This window comes from Bufo bufo, chromosome 6, assembly GCF_905171765.1.
Source record: "Bufo bufo chromosome 6, aBufBuf1.1, whole genome shotgun sequence".
Lineage (NCBI taxonomy): Eukaryota > Metazoa > Chordata > Amphibia > Anura > Bufonidae > Bufo > Bufo bufo.
The window spans coordinates 220,055,511-220,071,622 of NC_053394.1; the positions used below are offsets into that span (position 1 = coordinate 220,055,511).

The 16,112-nt window shown below is 40.5% G+C and overlaps 1 protein-coding gene across 2 annotated transcripts in view; it reads left to right on the top strand.

Annotated features, from left to right (window-relative positions):
- Positions 1 to 16,112, top strand: part of LOC121004972 (pulmonary surfactant-associated protein D-like) — a 112,295-nt gene that overhangs the window by 57,151 nt on the left and 39,032 nt on the right. Inside the window, exon 1 of one of the 2 annotated variants that reach the window (XM_040437448.1) lies at positions 9,589 to 9,603. The exons of the other annotated variant lie outside the window; for it this stretch is intronic. The gene's annotated coding sequence lies outside the window, so the exon portion shown is untranslated. Of the gene's footprint in view, positions 1 to 9,588; positions 9,604 to 16,112 lie in introns of those variants that run through there. 2 annotated transcript variants of the gene reach the window in all.

Consider the following 16,112-nt stretch of genomic DNA (forward strand, 5'->3'; position numbering starts at 1 on the left):
GCCTACCTTTAAGTCTTCTGAAATAATGACTAGTGTTGAGCGTGAATATTCGAATAGAGAATATTAATCGCGAATATCGCAACTTCTCTAATTCGCAATTATTACGAATATAGTGCTATATATTCGCTATATCGAATATTTGTCATTTTTTAACATCTGAAAACATGATTCCTCCCTGCTTCTTTCTTGTGGGTCAATGAGTCATTGGCCCACAAGCAACTTAAGCAGGAAGGAATCATGTTTTCATATGGAAAATAAAATGACGAATATTCTAAAAAACAAATATATAGCAATATAGGGAATATATTCGTTATTTAGAATATTAGCTTTTTTTTCCAATCTGTACGGTCGTTCGCATACTCCTCCCCGACAAGCGTCCCCGTCACCATGGGAACGCCTGTGGGTTAGAAAATACCATCGGATCTGCGTTTTCCCTGAGATCGTGAAAACTCAGATCCGATGGTATATTCTAACCCACAGGGGTTCCTTTGGTGACGGGGACGCTTGTCGGGGAGGAGTATGCCAAAGTGGAATAACAGTACAGATTGGAAAAAAAAAAAGACGAATATTCTAAATAACGAATATATTCGCTATATTGCTATAACTTTGTTTTTTAGAATATTCGTTATATTCGTCATATTCTAAAACACGAAGTTATAGCAATATAGCGAATATTCATGAAATACACATATAGACTGCAATTTAGCTAATATAGTGCTATATACAGGGTGGGCCATTTATATGGATACACCTTAATAAAATGGGAATGGTTGGTGATATTAACTTTGTGTTTGTGGCACATTAGTATATGTGAGGGGGGAAACTTTTCAAGATGGGTGGTGACCATGGCGGCCATTTTGAAGTCGGCCATTTTGAATCCAACTTTAGTTTTTCAATAGGAAGAGGGTCATGTGACACATCAAACTTATTGGGAATTTCACAAGAAAAACAATTGTGTGCTTGGTTTTAACATAACTTTATTCTTTCATGAGTTATTTACAAGTTTCTGACCACTTCTAAAATGTGTTCAATGTGCTGCCCATTGTGTTGGATTATGAATGCAACCCTCTTCTCCCACTCTTCACACACTGATAGCAACACCGCAGGAGAAATGCTAGCACAGGCTTCCAGTATCCGTAGTTTCAGGTGCTGCACATCTCGTATCTTCACAGCATAGACAATTGCCTTCAGATGACCCCAAACATAAAAGTCTAAGGGGGTCAGATCGGGAGACCTTGGGGGCCATTCAACTGGCCCACAACGACCAATCCACTTTCCAGGAAACTGTTCATCTAGGAATGCTCGGACCTGACACCCATAATGTGGTGGTGCACCATCTTGCTGGAAAAACTCAGGGAATGTGCCAGCTTCAGTGCATAAAGAGGGAAACACATCATCATGTAGCAATTTCGCATATCCAGTAACCTTGAGGTTTCCATTGATGAAGAATGGCCCCACTATCTTTGTACCCCATATACCACACCATACCATCAATTTTTTTGTTCCAACAGTCTTGGAGGGATCTATCCAATGTGGGTTAGTGTCAGACCAATAGCGGTGGTTTTGTTTGTTAACTTCACCATTCACATAAAAGTTTGCCTCATCACTGAACAAAATCTTCTGCGTAAACTGAGGGTCCTGTTCCAATTTTTGTTCTGCCCATTCAGTAAATTCAGTGCGCCGATCTGGGTCATCCTCGTTGAGATGCTGCAGTAGCTGGAGTTTGTAAGGGTGCCATTTGGGAGTAGCTAATATCCGCCGAAGGGACTCTCCAGTGACATGGGGCGAGTGCTACGCTGTGGGCTCATGCTGAATGAAGCTAGGACAGCCACTGATGTTTCTTCATTAGAGACAGATTTCATGCGTCCACATTTTTGCAAATCCAACACTGAACCATTTTCACGAAACTTAGCAAGCAGTTTGCTAACTGCAGCATGGGAGATGGGTGGTCTCATAGGGTGTCTTGCATTGAAATCTGCTGCAATGACCCTGTTACTGCGTTCACCAGACATCAACACAATTTCTATCCGCTCCTCACGTGTTAACCTTGGCGACATGTCAATGGCTGTAAACAAAGAGAAACTTGTAAATAACTCATGAAAGAATAAAGTTACGTCAAAACCAAGCACACCATTGTTTTTCTTGTGAAATTCCCAATAAGTTTGATCTGTCACATGACCCTACTTCCTATTGAAAAAACAAAAGTTGGATTCAAAATGGCCGACTTCAAAATGGCCACCATGGTCACCACCCATCTTGAAAAGTTTCCCCCCTCACATATACTAATGTGCCACAAACAGGAAGTTAATATCACCAACCATTCCCATTTTATTAAGGTGTATCCATATAAATGGCCCACCCTGTATATATTTTCTTAATAGTGTAAATTTTTTTCCAAATCTGAACTTCAGAAAAGACAAAAAAAATTGGACTGAAGATGTGAGCGGACGTGCGGCGCTTGGCTCCCGGCTGAATATCCTGCAATCCATTCTTCTCCCCGTCCATCTGGGGCTATAATCACTAGCCGGTACAGCGCAGTGCTTCCCCAGGGGCCCCGCTGTCTTACCGCTCTGCCATGATACGTCAGAAGGCCAAAGAGAAGGAGGAAAGGACGGTGAATGCGCCACCCCAGCAAAGCAAGATGGCGCCGGACAGTTAGTGAAGCTGTCGGACGTGGCAGCTGTCGGACGTGGCAGCTGTCGGACGTGGCAGCGCGGCTTGAAAAGTTTGCTCACACCACTGAATCTGTCCATCCTGCTCCGGCCCTGAATGCATATGCTGCCACTGTTAAACGGAACCCTCCGGTGTCTGCATCACAAGATGACAACATTTCAGAGGACTCTGAGGTCAGTGATCTTAATAGAAAGATGACCATCTCAGCGCTTAAGCCTACTATCAAAGATGTCTTCTCAGCAGTGCTACAATGCAATAATACAATCACTGCGCAAATGTGGGTGGCCTGAAAGAGGATATAGGGCTACTAAGGCAAGACATGAGGCAAGTCAAAGAACGTATGAGTGAAATGGAAGGCAGCTTAAGTGATTTGGAAGACCAAATGCCGCTAGTCAAAAGGAACATGCAGCGGGTGATTCAAAATGTCACCATGATTATCTCCAAAACCGACGATATGGAAAACAGGCTACGGCGAAATAATGTGCGCATGATTGGTGTGCCTGTCACGGCTGTATGTGAGCAACAATAGTATACACAGTAAAAGAGCTACTGACCGGACCCAAACTAGGGAGGATAAAGGGTGACCCCTGTCAGACCCTCAAAGCTCTCCCTATGCTGCTAAAGCACATGCCCGGATCCAAATGGCGGAACGAGGCATGCCCACGTACCTAAGACTGATGACCACTGTAACCCCTACAATAGTGGAAGGGGCACGGCCACCGGTGCCCTACTCAGTCTATGGAGGGAACCGTGGCCACCTCAGATCCAGTCAGAAAATAATCAGGTACACAACAATGTCTGTACACTTAGCTGAAGGTGTTGCAGCCGCAGAGAAGACGGATCCAAGGACAGCTGGCAATATCCGGAGTGCTTGCTGCAGCAGAACACAGGTCCAGTGAACTGATAGCTACAAGTGAAGATACTAAAGCAAGAGCTACAACTGAAATGAGAACTATAATCCACGCCCTACAATAGGAGGAGGGGTGATATAAAGAGAGGGAAATCAAACGCATGAGGAACAGCTGGGAGGAAGGAAACCAAAAGTAAACAGAGCAGTGAGAACTCCTCCCAGCTCTAGTAGTGACATCATCACAGGGGTGGAGAAACAGAGCTGTGAGAACGTCCCAAAGCTCTGGTAGTGACAGTGCCACAACGTACCGAAGGTACAGATGCTGTTGCGTTTGTGGAAAAGTATCAGAAAAAATAGGAAAGGAAAAGCTGTCTCCTCTTTTTGCTGTGGAACGGGCACACAGGGTGCCGTTTCGCTCCCCCACCACCAGGGGCACCACCGCGTCCTTTATTGCTTTAGACATCGGGATGCCATTTTGAGAGGAGCAAGAGACTGCACCGATTTGACCATCAATGGGAACCGGATATTTTTGTTTCCTGACTTCTCAGCTGAAGTTCAAAAGAAGCGTGCACGTTTTATTGATGTTAAACGCAGACTGCGACTGTTACAGCTTCCATTTTCTATGCTATATCCCGCGAAACTGCACGTCGTGGCAAAAGATAAAACACACTTGTTTGAGGATCCAGGTGCTGCGTGTCAGTGGCTGGACTCCACTGAGAAGGATTTAAGTGGTGGTACTTGATCTGTTGGATGCCATAAGTTATTATAATACCACCTCTCACCTTTTGTGTATATGGACAGTTGATAAATGCGGGGTCATGTTGTTGTTTTGATACCTGCTAATGATAATGTGGGGGGCACGCAGAGTGCTTGAGTCATTGATCTTCCCAGTACCAGAGAAGGCCTTTATTAATATCAGTAATATGTCCTCTTCATCAGTTAGGAGTGTTATACTGTAATGGTGAGATCAGATATATGCTAGCATAGCCGAGAATGTATGCCACATGCTAGCACTTATTGAACGTTCCCCTTGTTTGCTATTGAAAATTTGTTTGTATTCTCCAAGTTCAGGAAATTATTTCCCCCAGGGTTTTACGTGTATGTGAAATGTCTTTATCTGTTATGTATGGGTTGGGAAGGGGGGGGGGGGGGCTGGAGGGACTGTGAGACCTTATTACCTAGACACCAGTGGTTACATGTGTATGGCCCGGGTGAGGATGATTGCAGGCCTGTACTGTTATGGTTTAGAAACATAAATAGGTACTCTTAGAATAATTGCCTGGAATGTGAGGGGGCTGAACCAACCTGCTAAATGCAATGCTATCTTCTATGCTCTACAACCGGCAATTTTGTGCCTCTCAGAAACTCATCTTACTTCTGGGAGAACTCATCTTATTCATAAGGCTTGGGAGGCACAGAAGTTCCATTCCTCCTATTCCACGCAGTCGAGAGGGGTGAGCGTGTTGGTACATAGAAATCTCCCCTTTATCTCAAGGGAGGTACAAGTGGAAGGGGAGGGTCGTTTTGTATGCATTACCTGCTCTGTGTTTCACTATCAAATGATACTAGTGGCCGTTTATATACCTCCCCCATATTCCTGTGAAGTTCTCAAAAAAGTATTATATTTTACATCCAAATTTCCAGATTTACCAGTTTTAATAATTGGCGATTTTAACATGTTTTTGGATAAATCCCTAGACAAGTTCCAATCTGAGGGTGGGGCCTCTTTCCTATCCTCACTAGCCAAGACGCTCGCTTAAGTAGATTTGTATGATTTGTGGAAGGCTAAAAATCCTGGTGTGAAGCAATACTCCTGCTACTCATCATCGCATGACTCTCTTTCTAGGATTGATCTGGCTGTGGGATCTATGGGAGTGTTAGGTAAGATCCAGGATGTTAGTTATTTACCCCGCAGTATTTATGACCACTCCCCGATATTGGTAGTAATGGATTTAGGCAAAGAGCTATTTGGTCCAAGACAACCGTGGTGACTAAACCCATTTTGGATCCAGTTAGTTGATACTGTTACTGTGATATCTGCTGCTTTGACAGAATTTTTTACCAATAATGAGGGTTCAGCTAGTCACTCTATTGTCTGGGATACAATGAAAGCTTATGTCAGAGGGATCTACAGGGTGGGCCATTTATATGGATACACCTTAATAAAATGGGAATGGTTGGTGATATTAACTTCCTGTTTGTGGCAAATTAGTATATGTGAGGGGGGAAACTCAAAGTTACGTCAAAACCAAGCACACCATTGTTTTTCGGGTGAAATTCCCACTAAGTTTGATGTGTCACATGACCCTCTTCCTATTGAAAAAACAAAAGTTGGATTCAAAATGACCAACTTCAAAATGGCCGCCATGGTCACCATCCATCTTGAAAAGTTTCCCCCCTCACATATACTAATGTGCCACAAACAGGAAGTTAATATTAACAACCATTCCCATTTTATTAAGGTGTATCCATATAAATGGCCCACCCTGTATATTAAATGGATTAGCTCTCATAAAACTAAAAGAAGGGCACTCACGGCAGAACTGCTGGATAGAGTTCAGACTCCGGAAGCCAAATATGTCTCTAACCCCTCTCTAGAAAATTCTTCACATTGGACGGAGGCGCAGGCCCTATTAAAGGAAAATTTGATTAGTAAAGCTTAGGACAAACAATTTTTTAAAACCCAACATTATTTTATGGAAGAGGAATGTACGGGTCACTTATTAGCTACTATTATTAAAACCCAATCAGGCCCATCTTGTGTGTCGGTATTACTAATACGATGGGTGTCCAGGTATCGGGAGATGATAACATAATTAACGTATTTCATGAGCACTATGGAGATGTCTATAAGTCCAGACTAAGGATTGCCTGCAGGGACAGGGAGCAATACCTGCACAATATCCAGATGCCCAGCCTGTCTAATGAAGAGAGGTTATTACTTGATGTGGACATTCAACTAGAAGAGATGGCATTGGCGATGTAATCGCTTCCTAATGGAAAAGCACCTGGGGGAGATGGTTTGCCTAGGGAATTCTATAAAAAACATCAAGAAGTTTTGCTTCCACATCTCCTACAGGTGTTTAATGAATCTTATAGCACAGGCATTTTACCTAGCTCTATGAGAGAAGCGGTGGTGGTGGTGATCCCCAAACCTGATAAGGATCCCAATATGGTAGATTCATATAGACCCATCTCACTTTTAACGGTAGATATAAAAGTGTTGTCCAAGGTACGTGCTAATAGGCTCATGAATTTAATCTCCCACATTATACATGAAGATCAATGCGGGTTTATGCCAGGAAAATCCACGTCACTAAACCTTAGGCGTTTGTTCCTCAATATTCAGATGGGGGGAAAAGAATGGGATGTGGGATGCCCTGCAGTGGTCTCTTTAGACTCTGCAAAGGCCTTTGATAGTGTTGAATGGGAGTACTTATGGGCGGTTATGTCAAAACTAAGGTTCAGTCCTGGATACATTAACTGGGTAAAATTGCTTTATAACCAACCGATAGCTAGACTGCGAATAAATGGCAAGCTTTCCCCAATGATGACACTGGAGAGAGGCACCAGACAGGGTTGCCCCTTGTCACTCCTCCTGTTTGCATTGCTATAGAGCCCCTGTCTTGTATCTTGCGTTCTACGCCACTGATCCGAGGTTTGGAGAGGGGGGCAGTGGAGGAAAGAGTCTCGCTGTACGCGGATGTTATGTTATTATACGTGGGAGATCTGACATCATCAATAGATCCCATTATATCGGTAATTTCAGACTTTGGAAAACAGTCTGGTTTATTAATTAATTGGAATAAGTCAGTTATTCTTCCACTGTCCCCTCTTCCGGAGTCTCTTTGCTTGAATCACATTAACCTGAAAGTGGTCTCCTCTTTTAAATATCTTGGAGTCACTATTTCAGTTAAGCCCCAATCTTACGTAGTGGATAACCTGGTACCACTAATGGATAGATTTAAACAGAAAGCGGTCACTTGGTGATAGGTAGAGGTAATCTTCTTAAAATGATCTGGATGCCGCAATTGCTCTACATACTGCACAACTCACCAGTATGGATTCCCATGCATTATTTTTTATACGTTTACAGCAAATATTCAGATCCTTATTATGGAAAAATAAAAATTGTAGAATCCGATATGAAACACTACAGCGTGATAAAGAAGCGGAGGGACTGGCGTTACCTAACCCCTTCCTATATTTTTTAGCAGCCCAGTTGTAACACTTCAAGGGCTGGGGGTCCCTGGGAGAGATGGGTAGATGTGGAGTATTGGTGAGATGGGCGTCTGGTTTCTGCCCTCCTATATCGATCTTGGAGAAAGAGTTACCTGATTCTTTTAAACCCCTCCCAGTTGTGGGGTTAATGAGGAAAGTCTGGGGAAAGGCCAGGGAAATTTGGGGTGTTCCGGAATTATTAGACCTATCTCATGACTGGAATAACCCTCACTTAATAGAACTGTCCAAACTGCAGGGATTCTCTGATTGGGAGCGTAAAGGATTATACAGTTTAGGTCAACTATATTCACAAGGTATCCTAAAACGATTTGCACAACTTTGCACTGAATATGGACTAGTGTCTACCCATTTCTATAAATACCTTCAGTTAAGGCACGCTATAAGTTCGCAAGATAAAGTGCGCCCCCTGCAATTTGTATCTCATTATACACTTAAAAAACGGACAGAACCAGGTCCTGTAAAAGGAGCTATTTCGGGCACTTATAATACTTTGCAATATGAACAGCTGAAAAAATACCCGCTCAAAGTTAAGTTGAAGTGGGAGAGAGATGTGGGTCCCATCTCAGACCTTGCACTGACTCCTACTCTAACCCCTAGTGAAGCGGCTAGACTATCTCAACTTTATATGATATGCAGGGTAAATAGAACTCCAATTTTCTTATGGAAGGTGGGATATAGATCTGACTCCAAGTGTCCGAAATGTGAGAAAGAACGGGCTGGATTGCTCCATATGTTGTGGAATTGTAGTGCGCTGCAAGGTTATTGGACAGATATAATCAACTTAATAAACAAGATTTATAGTGCTAATTATAAACTGGATCCTAGATTATGCTTGCTTGGTATGTTAGATTCGGATAACTTACACCCGAATACTACAATTGGAATCAACAGAATCCTATACCAGGCACGCAAAACTTTAGCTGCTAAATGGATACAGCTGCTTCCCCCAAGCATATCAGAATTCATTGCAAGAGTGAATACAGTCATAAGGTTGGAGAGGGGTGTATATAAGAAGCGTAACTGCCTGTCAAAATATAACAACTTCTGGGGCCCCTGGATAGACAGATCTGGAGTTTGTAGCACATGGTTAACCTTGTCTAAGGATCTTCTCGGGCTAACTCTGGTGGGGTGAGGTGGGGCTGATTGTATTTATTCAAGCCTAGTGTGCTGAAAATTTATAATGCGTAGGTGATGTAATGGACTGCTACTGAAACAAATAGGTCTAACACATATTTGTGCTTATCTACTCACATTAAGGTCTCACAGTGGGGGGGGGGGAGTTTGTTGGATTCTTTATGTCAAGGATCCTGTTGATTGACTATTCTGTTTTGTAAAATTAATATTTTTACACTGTACTGAAGGCAAGAAATTTGCAATATGATACTGTTTATTTTTACAAAATTAATAAAAAATGTATCTGATTTAAAAAAAAATAGTGTAATTTTTTTCCAAATCTGAACTTCAGAAGAGACAAAAAAATTAGACTATAATTGCAGTCTATATGTGTATTTTATGAATATTTGCTATATTGCTATATATTCTTCTCTTAGAATATGACGAATATTCTAAAACAAGAATATATAGCAATATAGCGAATATTCGTAAAATACACATATTAGCCATAGCCAACCAATGAAAGTTGCCTTATACAGTTAAAAGAAAATCGCAATACGCAAATAATTAAATTGCATATTATTCGCGATAAATAGAATAATGACGATTATTCGATTTCGACGAATATAAGAGGAATATTCATCGAAATATCGCGAATAATGACTCCTAAATCCCTTTCCTCAGATACTGAGGTTAGGACTGTATCACCGATTTTATATTCTGCTCTTGTTTTTTTTTACGCCCCAGGTGCATTATCTTGCACTTATAAACATTAAATTTTAGTTGCCAGATTTTTGACCATTCCTCTAGTTTTCCTAAATCCTTTTCCATTTGGTGTATCCCTCCAGGAACATCAACCCTGTTACAAATCTTTGTGTCATCAGCAAAAAGACACAAAGTTCACATTCTTGCATACATAAATGAATCCATTAATCCTTGATTCTGTAATTTTGCTGAAATAGTTGTCTGATACTACAGATTTTGGGGTGTTCACATTCTTTTATACATAAGTAATTCCATTTTTCTTTGATCCTGTGATTGGGATGAAATTGTGGCCATATACTACGGATTTTGGGGTGCTCACATTCTTTTATACATAAGTAAATACGTTAATCCTTGGTTCTGTAATTGGAGTGAAATAGCGGTCTGATACTACTGATTTGGGGCTAAACAGGTTCTGTAGCAATCTATGTGGGAACAGCTTACGGTGTAAAAGGAGTGCACTCTTTCACTCTATAATAGAATGTTGGGCCACTGCACGGTTAAGTTTTTTATACCTGATGCTAGCATTAATTGACCTGTAAGGCCGAGTTCACACTTCAGATTTTTGGTCAGTTTTGGCCCGCAACTGACCAAATAAGTGAAGTGTGAATTTATTCTAAGAATGTCGCCTGTCATAATGAGGCACAATAACAGTTTTACTACCACAGCGGACTAGCTATGCATGTTTCTGTAATGCACAGTGATGTACCCTGATATACAAGCTCCCTGCAGCCCGGAAATAGCTGATTTTTAATGCACTTTGTGCCAAATAATTCTGGCGAATCAGACTTTTGAAAACTTCTCTTATGTCTAGCAGTGGGGACAGCAACACTGGCAGTCAGGGCAAATACAGAGCAGGGAATCAGAGAGGGGCCAAGAAACCCACCAGCCCACCACTTTTATCAGTCTGATAAAAATGGCAGATCTCTGCTAGATGTGCCCAGGCCAAGCCAAGCCAAGCCAGCTTGAGATACTTCAGCTCTGCTGGATATGGAGGCCACAGCTTAGAGCCTCAGAAGCCAGGAGGAAAGTTCCCTGGCATAATTAAGAGACAGACCACAAAAGAGAGAAGTTGCAGCATATAGAAGAAGCTAAGTTATACAGCTACCCTGTCAGCACAGCAGAGCCAGAGAGCAACGGATGTAGCAGAGTTGAGTTTGCCTGCCAGTTTCATGCTAAAGCCTGCTGGAACCAAGATAAAGCCTGAAATCTGATTTGGAGAAACGTTTACCGAAGTAAAGCTGCTATTCAACTTCATCATAAGGTCTGGACTCAATTATTTCTTCAAATTCCTCAATCATTCCCCCTATTTGTCTGCTTCGGAGCCAATGCCTGGGGTCCATCCGTATCCAGGTAGGAGCACCTTGACACTCTCTTACACTAGAAGGGATATTTTAGGTCACCCTATACCACTCGGCCATTCCTACACCTGGGTACCACCACCATATTACAAAAGGGGCCCTGGCCATTGACGCTGTGTTGCACATGGACTTATGGGCAGGCAGACCAATAAGGGATGTTTTTTGGCAACTTTGTAATATAAAAAAGCATAACACATGCGACGCACACGGTTAAACATGCATTTACCCATATCTATGTATGTCGGTGTCACTTTGACATGATTTACTACTGCTGTCATTGCACTCATGAGCTTAGGAAGGAGGATGGGGTGAGAGAAAAAACTAAAATTCTGAAAACTTTAACGTAAAGAGTAGGGATGAGCGAATCGACTTTAGATGAAACATCCGAAGTCGATTCGCATAAAATTTTGCTCTAATACTGTACGGAGCAGGAGTATTGGCTCCGATGAGCCAAAGTTATTGCTTCGCGAAGTCTCATGAGACTTCGGACAATAAGACTTCGCACAATAACTTCATAAATTAATTTGTACTGTAAAAAAACATTTACCGAACTCGGGTGTGGTTCCAAGGTACTACTTCGGTTCGGGAAATGTTTTTTTACAGTACAAATTAATTTATGAAGTTATTGCGCGAAGTCTCGCGAGACTTTGTGAAGCAATAACTTCGGTTTATCAGAGCCAATACATTCTAATACTATACGGAGCTCCTGCTCCAGTTTTATGCAAATCGACTTTGGATGCTTCATCCGAAGTCGATTTGCTCATCCCTAGTAAAGAGCTAAGATGGAGAGCAGTGCTTCATCGGAAGGACTATATGACAGAAGGGTAAGCTCATGTGTCAGAGCTCCTCACCCGATGCAGGCCTGTAGAATGAATGTGGATGCTGGTGCTGCCAGGCTTCTCAGTCCAGGCACGATGTGCGAGGCTGAGGATCCAGAGAAAATTAAGGTGCATGATGTACAGTAGAGGTGGTGCAGTCAGGTAAGTAGAGATGAATTGTAGTCAAAGAATATTTTCTTTAATGAAGTCTGTATTAAAACAAATTTCAATAAAGAAAATATATTCTTCAACTACAATTCATCTCTATTTATCTAGCTGCGCAGCCACTACATCCTTTACCCTCTTCTTCTCAAGATCTTTTCCTAGAAATTCTGAGTCATAGGAAACAGAGAGTTTTATGTACCATCTCCAGGTGAAGAAATTTTGGTTTATGAAGAAGCAATTTGGGTCTAAACTTTTTTTTTAAATTTAGCAAACCGGAATCGAATCTCAAAAGGTTTGCTAATCTCTAAATTAAATTTGAATCATTCTTAACAAATTTTTTGGAAAGGTAAAGATGAACACATCTATAATTTCCCCAAAAATATTTGCAAATTAAAGTAACCTTATTCATAAATGGTGTTGTGAAAATATTATTAGGATGTGTTTCTAATATATTGTGTATTGTCATCATGTCTCTCAGTGTCAGGGTAAACCATTGGAGTGGATATCTTCCCGTGTATGTCCTGTCACAGCTGCTGGGCGCAGAGGTCTCCGTCGGCGAATGGTCCATGTGCTAAGCACTGGGCTGTGGGCCGGGGGAGACTGATGTGTTCAGCAGAGCAGTGTTTTGTTGGCTCATGTATGGACACCGGCTAGGGCCCCCGCGCAAGACGTGGATTTATTGGCTTGGCGTGGATGCATTTGTTAAAAGAACAATATATGAAAGGAACATGCGTTTGTTGTCTCTAGTGCGCCTGATCAGCCGCTGTAGATAATGACGTTGTCCTGTAAATAAACATGCATGAGGATCATAGTAATTTTATCTGGCATTTAATCACTGAACAAGGCTAGATAAGGTTCGCTCCAGTGATTATAGGATACATGTGTTTGTTAGCTGGCTATGTTATTCTAAATGATGGTGTCTTATCTTCCTATGTCATCACTTCCTGTATGTCATCACTTCCTGCATCCTTATTACATGAAGTAAGTGGTCGGGTGATGGGCAGCCCCTCTATTGTTACTGTGACTAAATAAAAGGTGAGCAGATTGTGGAGGAGGGGAGTGCTCAGCAAGAATTCAAGATGGTAACACCTGTGTCTGACTCTGACTGCGGTTGAGGGATTTTTACCTTGTTTGATGAGAGCGGATTTCAAATATTAATATTTCTACATCAATGGTATTCAATATAGTCTGTGATTTACATATATGTTATTTGCTCCAACTATCTACACAAAAGGTATTTATAAATATTCAATGGCTCACATTTGCTAATGTGAAAACACCTAGATATTGATGTAAATTATGCCAAAAGTGGTGCAATTTGGTGTCTATAGGTGTAAAGAAGTTTTCTGTGTTTAGTACAAAAAGGAGCATTGTTTTGCAGAAAAGGAACCGTGGCATAATATGCAACATTTTGCGCCAAAATTTTGACAAGCAATTGTTGGTATAGAGTTTGACAAAAGTATCTAGCCTTGCACCAGATTAATCATCCAGCTCAAGCCACTGTGAAAAGCCTAGGCAGTAGTGATGAGCGGCATAGGCGATATTCAAATTCGCGATATTTCATGAATTTTTGGCCGAATATTTGCGATCTCCGGTCATTGTTTACTTGATTGCGAAAATTGGCAATGTAATATATTCGCGATAAACTCGCGATAAATTTGCGATTAATTCACAATTAGAATATTCAACACTATTCGCAAATACGAATATATAGCACTATATTCAAAAGATTCGCAAATTCTCGAAATGGCGATCTTTGCGATTAAACACTACTCGGCAGCCTAAGTTTACACTGTACTGTATAGGGTTAGTAAACCTACCCCAAAGCCATACATAGTGCTGGAATGATGCTAAAGAAAGACTGTCAACATAGTACAGATAAGGATAAAATAAAGCAAAACAAACTCAAACAGAATAAGGATTGACGCTTATGACTTGAGAATTTATGAAATTCATTGGAGTGCCAAGTCTATCAAGCAATCGAAGTGTTGAGGACATAATTTATATTATAAGCTCTTATGGCATAAGACAAGTCTCCTTTTGCTTCATTGTTTATTTGTTTTAATTACTTGTAATTTAAATTATTTGTTATATCCCCAATCAAAAAAGCTTGCAGAATAGGTTAACACTGTAAAAATAAGTATAATTATTGTTATGTCTACTGTTATTACATGTTCTTTGCAACATGTGCCCTCCCAGGTATTCACCTTTTAACCCCTATACAGAGGCATGGACTTTGCTGCAGGGGGTCCACCATTTGGAGTAGTCTCTGTTCAAGTGACTGATACCCATAGGGATCAAGAGACACTGGTGCGGAGCATCAAGGGATCAACAAAAACTGTAGTCAGGAACAGGCTGAGGTCAGGGCAGACAGACTATGTACAATCTGATAAAAAGTCTGAGAACAGGGCGTGCAGCTCTGGGTCAGAACTGAGATTAGTGCCCTAGCAGAACAAGCAGAACGCGATTCTGTGTTGGGCTGTGATTACGAGTAGCTAGGTGTTAAGGTGTCTGCAAGAAAAATGATCTTAGGGAGTCAGAGACAAAAATCAATCAGGGACAGTCAGAAATCAATCAAGCTTGTATTATATTGCCAGGGAGAATGGAGGCTAGGATTACAAAGAAGAATTGTGTGTGTAGATTAGGGACATGCAGGGAAGCTGACAGCCAAGGAGAGAGAAGATATGAGCTATGGCTGGCTGTGCCTACTAGTGATGAGCGGCAGGGGTCATATTCGAATTAGCGATATTTCGCAAATATTTTGTAGAATATTCAGCGAATATTCACGAATTCGAATATTCGTTATATTCTACGATTTTTTTACTCGAAAAATCGACAAGGTAATGATCGCGCAATATGCGAATTTTCGTAATGCAAATTTTTATCGCAAATTGCCGAGCAAAAACATGATTCCTCCCTGCTTCTTGCTTGTGGGCCAATGAGTCATAGCACTATATCGTATATTCGTTTTTTCGAATATTCCTAATATTCTAAAACAAGAATATATAGCAATACAGCGAATATAAAAAAAAAAAAACGAATGTACAGCAATTTAGCTAATATAGTGCTATAATCTTTTTTTCAATAGTTGTAATTTTTTTTCCAATCTGGACTTCAGATGAGAAAAAAATTACAATTATTAGACAAAGAAGATTATAGCACTATATTAGCTAAATTGCGCTATATTCGTTTTTTTTCGAATATTCGCTATATTGCTATATATTCTTGATTTAGAATATTCCGAATATTCGAAAAAAACAAATATATTAGTTTTTTTGAATATTCGTAATATTCTAAAACAAGAATATATAGCAATATAGCGAATATTTGAAAAAAAAACACGAATATAGAGCAATTTAGCTAATATGGTGCTATAATCTTTTTTTTCAATAGTTTACATTTTTTTCCAATCTGAACTTCAGATGAGAAAAAAAATTACAATTATTAGACAAAGATTATAGCACTATATTAGCTAAATTGCTCTATATTCTTTTTTTTTCGAATATTCGCTATATTGCTATATATTCTTGTTTTAGAATATTACGAATATTCGAAAAATACAAATATATTCGATATAGTGCTATATATTAGTTTTTTAGAATATCCATCATTTTTCCCATTTAATGTCATGATTCCTCCCTGCTTCTTGCTTGTGGGCCAATGAGTCATTGGCCCACAGGCAAGAAGCAGTGAGGAATCATGTTTTTACTCGGCAATTGAAAAATTTGCGATAAAAATTCGCATTACGAAAATCCGCATTGCAAAAATTTGCAATATAAAAATCTCGAATATTCTAAATTGCAAATATATATCAATATATTCTAAATATTCGTGGATTTTCTAAGTACCTATATTCACAATAAAAATTTGTAATTCGAATATTCGTGATCAACACTAGTACCTACTAGCAGAACTGCAGCTGCTATAGCGAAGACCTCAAAAGCAGCTTCCTGCAAGGAAATACTTTCACCCCCCTCCCTCCATTTTCACAGACATCATTTCTTGCGGGGTTCAATTTAATTAAGTAGCATATATACGTGATTACTGCAGCAATACACAAGGTATAGCAGCAATCTACCTGTGATTGTTAACGGGAAATTGAGCACCAAGCCGCAGTCACCTGTTTCC